Source organism: Malaclemys terrapin, chromosome 8 (assembly GCF_027887155.1).
Source record: "Malaclemys terrapin pileata isolate rMalTer1 chromosome 8, rMalTer1.hap1, whole genome shotgun sequence".
Classification (NCBI taxonomy): domain Eukaryota; kingdom Metazoa; phylum Chordata; order Testudines; family Emydidae; genus Malaclemys; species Malaclemys terrapin.
The window spans coordinates 61,243,023-61,249,581 of NC_071512.1; the positions used below are offsets into that span (position 1 = coordinate 61,243,023).

The following is a 6,559-nucleotide window of genomic DNA, read 5'->3' on the forward strand; positions in this document are numbered from 1 at the left end:
CAACACTTGAAGGAGAAGGAAGGAGGACTCTCAGGGATAGGAGCGGGTACTGAGAGAACACTGATCTTTTCGCTCCTCTCACATCTACCAGCCAACACATTCAATCAGATCCTCATTCTCTCTCACTGGCCCATCTACCTGTTAGGATCACAAACTGAGTTGCTTCCGTGATCCATGTATGCAATGTGATAGACATGATCGTATCACGTACCATACCCCGCTCAAGCCAAATCACGTCGACAGTGAAATGGAACTAAACTAATACCTCGCTGTGAAAGGTATTCCCCTCCTCATCTTCTACTATTGAATGTGGATAATCTCTAATTAAAGAAATATGAATGTTAAAAGACCCTGCTACAAATGGTTCCATGAAGGCACCTGACATTTTTTATTTCTATACTAACTGGGTTTTTTAGCGAAAGCAAAAGTCCTCAGTTGGTCAAAAGATGGGCTCCATGTAAATGTGCGTGCGTTTTATTAAAAACACAGCTGGCTCCTGAGCTGCTGTCTGCACTGTAGTAAAATACAGGTATGGGGGCGGAGGGGTGTAATCAGAAGGTACGAACAGAAATGGACGTGCAGGAAGGAGGTGAGAGCAAGTTTGCTCATTAGAATTATGCCAGAATTATTATAATTCCCCAGGATTCCCTTCCTCTGTCATGAAGGGAAAAAGAGGCGTCCAAAGGATGCTCAAACTACGCCTCTTTTCCATAAACCCAAATTCCAGACATCACCTTCAACTTCAAGACCTGCCGTGCAGCTCCATCGAGTATATTTGATCAGGTCTGAAAATCTCTCCCTTCTCTTTCTCTTTCATTGAACTGATGGAAAATAAAGCAAAATCCTAACCAACCTGAACAGCCTTCTTCTGTGGGGATCAGCAAGAGTAATGAACTCTCTCTCTCTCTCTCTCTCTCTCTCTCTCTCTCTCTCTCTCTCTCTTACACACACACACACACACACACACCGATTCTATGACCAATTCTCCTACAGTATATTGAATAGAAATAATGCGTCCTTTCAAAATACTTACAAGTGCCAGTGTATATGTGTGGGGTTGAGGAACGGGTTAATGAAGCAAGGGATGTAGCAGGTACACTGTCTGATGCAAACATTAATAAAATGTGATGAATAAGCAGCGGAATGTAGTGTAATCGTGGTGCAGATTATAACTTACTGCCTCTGGCTGTGAGTAACATTAATGGATGCGGTCAAGTAGGGCTGATGCTTGGTAATTCTTCGAGTTCGGAAAGTAAAGGATAAAGCATTAAAATGCGAGACCTAAACATTACTCTAGATTAGTGTCAAATTTGTTAAAAACGGCATGCGTGGGAAATAAACTTACTCACCAGGTGAAATTTCAGGAAGCGAGATGATTGTGAGCGAAACGAAGCCAGAATCCAAGCAGACATTCCATGATCTTCAGCTTCAAGCTAAAAAAGTGATCTGCATGGTGGTGGCCCTTTAGAAATAATCAGCAGTTCCTGGTGGCACACCGCCAAGTAAAAGAAACCACTTTGTGTGTTTGTGTGTGTGTGAGAAAGAGAGAAAGATAAAAGAATCGAATATGCCAAGAAAAGTGTGCGTGTCTGTGTGTGGGCAGTGGGGTCTGTGATGATCCCCAGGCAAAAGAGATAAATAATAACAAACCGTGAGACTTTCTAAAGGTTAAAAAGGCGAGAGGCTCTGCCAACCCAGCTCGAGAGGAAGGAGCACAGAGAAAGCTGTACAGAGAAGTACAAGGATGTGGTGGAGACAATGAGATACAGAGAGAACTAGTGAACGAGGCTGTAGTCATGCTGATAGATATAGCAGCGGGAATGATTTAGGGAGCTGGGGAGGATCCAATGAGAATTCAAGAGGGGGCAACCTCAGAGATACTGCACTGGTCTGTACTTCTCCAGAGATACCCTGGGCTGCGGTTCATGATTTCTAGGACTTGAATATGAAGTCAGTGCCTTCACCGTGGCTTTCCTCTGAACCCCCGCGAGTCAACACCATGGGGTGGGGGTGACAGGGGATAACGAAGGGCTGGGGGGAACTAACCACACCAAACCATGGACTAAATCTACCGTGATTTGCACGAGGAACAAGGAGGGCCGGCTCCAGGCACCAGCTTAACAAGCAGGTGCTTGGGGCGGCCAAGGGAGAGGGACGGCACCAGCGGCAATTCGGGCGGCAGGTCCCTCACTCCCTCTAGGAGCGAAGGACCTGCCACTGAACTGCCAACGCCGATCGCGGCTTTTTTTTTTTTTTTTTTTTTTTTGCTTGGGGCGGCAGAAATACTGGAGCCGGCCCTGGGAACAAGTGTAGCGTAGAAGATGCTACGGGGAAGAAGGAGCAGAAAGCAGCTGTGCTGGGAGCACGGCGCTTTTGGAGAAAGAGAAAGTGACTAGCCGCCGCAGCAGCAGCTCCAGCTCCTCCAGTGATCGTATAAATCCCCTTCGCAAGGCGATGGGCTTGATTCCGCCGGGTCCCCGTGTCGGGGATGGCTGTGGGGCTGCGATGACACTTTGGGGGACTGGGAGTGGGCGGGGGCTATGTTCTGTGTTTGGTTTTCGCGTTCGGCAAAGGCCGTGAGAAATGGCTCTGCTGCTGTCTGCGGCGTGACTGTGCCATTCGCGTATCCTCGTACCGCGCAGGCTGCAGTTGAACAAGCGATAGCTGCCGTACCGACCGGGTAAGATTACCCCCTCCCCCTCCATTCCCTAAGGCTACTTTTTAACCAAGCCTTTTATCTGAGACCCTATTGTTCTTCTAAGTCAGCTCCTTCCCTCTCTAAGGATCCTTCTCCTCCTCCGAGCTGCCTCTTTTCCCAGCGGACTGTCTGCTGATCCTAGGTGCCTGATTTTGTGTTTCGAGGTTTATTTCCCCCCCCCCACCCCAGGGACGTTAGACATTGAACTCCCAGGTAGCCTTTTGCCCTCTCTCCTATCTTTCCTCCCTCGCTCTCAATCTTGTTCCCTCTCCTTGGACGGAGAGGAAGGGAAGGAGGGGGTAATGCCGGAGACTGATTTCTTGGAGTGACTTGAGGAGGTGGGTGATCGAGGGAATAAACATTTGCCCTGGCGCAAGGCATCCCTGGTAAGTAAGTAAGTAATCTTATTTTCTTCTGTGGCCAAAGACGCGCACCACTTCTCTCTGCTATTCATTCGCCTGCTCTCTGCATGTAAATCACGAGCTGGGTTAGTGGAAAATTTCCTTTTCTCTTTTCCATAATAGTGGCTCTTGAGTGTGTAGTGAATTTCAAGGTGCGGGGGTGGGGCGGGTGGGAGAGGAGTAGCCACAGGGCTCCCGCCTTCTCCATATCCTCACTGTCCCTCTCAGTATATAGCCATAGTCAAGTTGACAATTTGACATCAGTGAAATGAAAGCTAATTCCTGATTGCCTGCCTTAATATGTCGATATTAATAGCCTGCAGACCCAGCAGGAAGCTGTGGAATCCTTGAATTTTTACAAGCGTAACATAGCTTGGCCATGTTCTACCATGCTTCCAGTGATCAGAGCCCCATCAATACGCGACATGACTGTATATGTTAACCCGCATGCAGATTGCACTTCGTTGTCTTGTAGGAATTACACTCTGAATACAAGTCACTATGCTGTATTGTATGGATTAATTAGGCGATGTCGGCTTTTCAGTAAGAATATATGTTTTTCTGATGATTTCATTGACCACTCAATTTGGCTTTCTTACAGTCATTTACGTGTACTCGTGTGTGTAAACTGGTCAACACCTTTGTTTTACATTTAATTTCCATTAGTCTTTTTATAAGAGCATCAATGATTCCCGAGTGTCAAAGCTGGCAACAAGTAGTACAGGATTCGTTCCTCCTTCCTTTCCCCTTTCCTTCTCCCCTTGCTTTCCTCCCCCCCCCCCCCCCCCAATGCTAGTGAGAGGAAAGGTCACTTTGTTTATATAAACGTCAGTGTTCTCCTTAACAAAGATTGTTGTGCATCAAACCTGCAGTGACTATCAAATAGACTTGTGGATTCAAGATATTCAATAAGGACATTGTCCATTTTCTGAAAAGAACAAAATCCCCAGGAAAACACAAGAGAAAGTCAGTGAGATAAAGTTGTATGGATGGGATAAATCAACAGTGCCAGATTGTGCACGTGCAGCAATATCGTTTTTTGTGTGTTTATTATTAAGAACATTGGCAAGCTCTGAGGGATACTTTTTAAAGACATGTCGATATGCTAATGCCTTTCTGTTTTTCTCTTTAGGTTTTATGCCAGTCCTAATGATGTCCTAGCCAGAACTGTTCTGAAGTCATCTTGTTGATAAAGGAAACTTGCAGGTGGGGGGGGGGGACTGGTTTTGCAGAAGATTACGAGTGAAGATGACTGTTCAAGATGGTTTCGTTTAGGGCCTGATCCAAAACCCATTATAATTAATGGAAAGACTTCCACTGACTTCACAGGGCTTCAGATCAGGTCATTTAATCTTTTTTTTCATAATTATAGTAATTTTAATTTCATAGCAAGGCATCTCAAGATGCAATGGACACCGTGTGATTTGATTTACATTTGTTTTCTAGTATTCACAGCACACACATTCATGTTTTTAATATTAATAGCAGTCCAACTCTAACTGCTGAGCAAGTGACACCTCACCTAATCTTTCTTAAATTAATATGTTTACTCTGTTATTATTATACTTCATGCTTCAGGAAAATAAATGCAAAATAATCCTGGGGTGAAATTCACCCCCGTGCAGAGGATCAGCTCAAGACCTAGTGGCTGCTTCAGTTCCACTTAAACCCACAAAATAGCACTTCAGTGGTGCATAGGACTTGTGTAGGCACTTTGGTCAGGGGTGCATTTACCATTAATGTTTACAATGGCCCTAATGTAAAGTCACCAGATATTACCCAGTATGGGCCAGAATACTGAAATTTGAAGCAGTTGAATTTTACTTAAATACTGAAAAAAAACTGATGCAATAAAAGTGTTATTAACATTAATCATGTGGGTGAAAGTTGCACATACACACATCAACAGCATATCACACAGCAATTTGTTTTTTGTTTTTCTTCATTATCAATGTCTTTTTTGCACTCATCTTTCTTCCAAAACCCCATACAAGTTTATTTTTAGCTTTTTGAGGCTGCATGTAATTTATCAGGCAAATACAGCACTGACACTTACATTGCAATTGGTTTCTTGCAAAAAAAAATTGTATTGACAACATTTTATGTGAGCAATACTGCCACCTTCTTAAAGTGCCTATATACCAGCTATAATAAATTCTCTGCATCCTATTCTGCTATAACTTTTCATCTAAATATTTCATACACTACATATTTAGTCCGAGGAAACTGTACTTGACTTTTGAAACACTTGGGAGGAGAAATGTGATAACCTACTAAAGTGCCTTGCCCTTAACTGAAATAATGACAAAGTAATTAAAGTTAAAGCAAAAAGGCTTAATCTCTTGACTCCTTATGTTGTCAGTGTTTTTGCATTAGTGAGATTTTTTTAAAAAAAGCTGTGATTTAAATGTCAGAAAGATTGCATATTGAGCAAGAAAACCCACCAGTGAATATTTAATTGCCATCTATTTATACTATATATATTTTTCTTTTTAAATGGCTTGTCACATTTCTCAGATTTTGAATCTTTCGTGTTCAGTCTCTAGTTCTTTTAACACCCACAGTTATTAAACTAAATCAGTAGATGAATAGAGTGTTTGCACAATACAAAACAAACAGAATATAAGATAGAATTGTATTTTATCGAAATCTTTTGACCTTGATATCTTGTTTTTAATCGAGACATGGTTCACTCTATTACACTGAAGTGACTTTCTTCCCTGCCTTTTCTGGAGAGCTCTAATTTAGTATTTTTCAACATTTCATTCATGGGGAATGAGCTGCTTCTGTATATTTTCTTCCTCTCTCCCCCAATTAAAAAAAAAAAGAGTTATTTATCTATGTTTAATACAAAGTCATACACTCACACACATACCTGAAACCTGCATGAGTTAGCAAACTCACACCATAGGATGCTGTATATTGCTCTACTCTTCTGAGATTGGCTGCCCTCCACAAAGAGAAAATTAATCTAGTAACACAACTGGGCCAGAAACTGTGCGTGTTCATCAGCAGAGGGGTTAGATGCGGTTGCACCATCAGAAATACTGTTTATCAACTATTAATTTCTCCTTTCATCTATATACAGTGGTGACTGGTATGGAATAGATGGATCTTCTTTTTCGTATGGCTGATGTAATTGTAGAGCAACTACTATAATTTTACAGTAAGATGGTTAAGCCAGGATAGAGGGCTAAGGTTAAGTAAAGTAAAATGGCAATGAATTGCTAACCCCATATGTTAAAAAATTATGGGTAAGGTATCCAAATAATGAGATTGACTTAAAAAGCAGGAGATTTAAAAAAACAAATATAAATTTCTTGTGGCTTCTTCGTCTGCTAGTTTGTGACTTGATCACATTTCCAAGGTTTTTCTTCCTGCAACCAGGAGGGCTAGAGACTTTTTAAAAATAAAAACAGATGCCCTGGCATTTACTTATCTCCAGCAGCTGACCCTTTAA

At 42.4% G+C, this 6,559-nt stretch overlaps 1 protein-coding gene and 1 long non-coding RNA gene across 4 annotated transcripts in view; one reads left to right on the forward strand and one right to left on the reverse strand.

The window, feature by feature from the left end:
• The window catches only part of BRINP3 (BMP/retinoic acid inducible neural specific 3), a 326,305-nt gene extending 324,551 nt beyond the window's left edge, over nucleotides 1-1,754 (reverse strand). For 2 of the 3 annotated variants that reach the window (XM_054036464.1, XM_054036461.1), the window contains exon 1: nucleotides 1,350-1,754. The gene's annotated coding sequence lies outside the window, so the exon portion shown is untranslated. The remainder of the gene's footprint in view (nucleotides 1-1,349) is intronic. The other variant, XM_054036465.1, reaches the window with a different exon arrangement.
• A 794-nt stretch (nucleotides 1,755-2,548) lies between these two features.
• Nucleotides 2,549-5,432, forward strand: LOC128842169 (uncharacterized). Its single transcript, XR_008445947.1, has 2 exons — nucleotides 2,549-2,680; nucleotides 4,232-5,432. It is a non-coding gene; the product is annotated as an uncharacterized LOC128842169 (long non-coding RNA).
• Nucleotides 5,433-6,559: the final 1,127 nt, after the last annotated feature.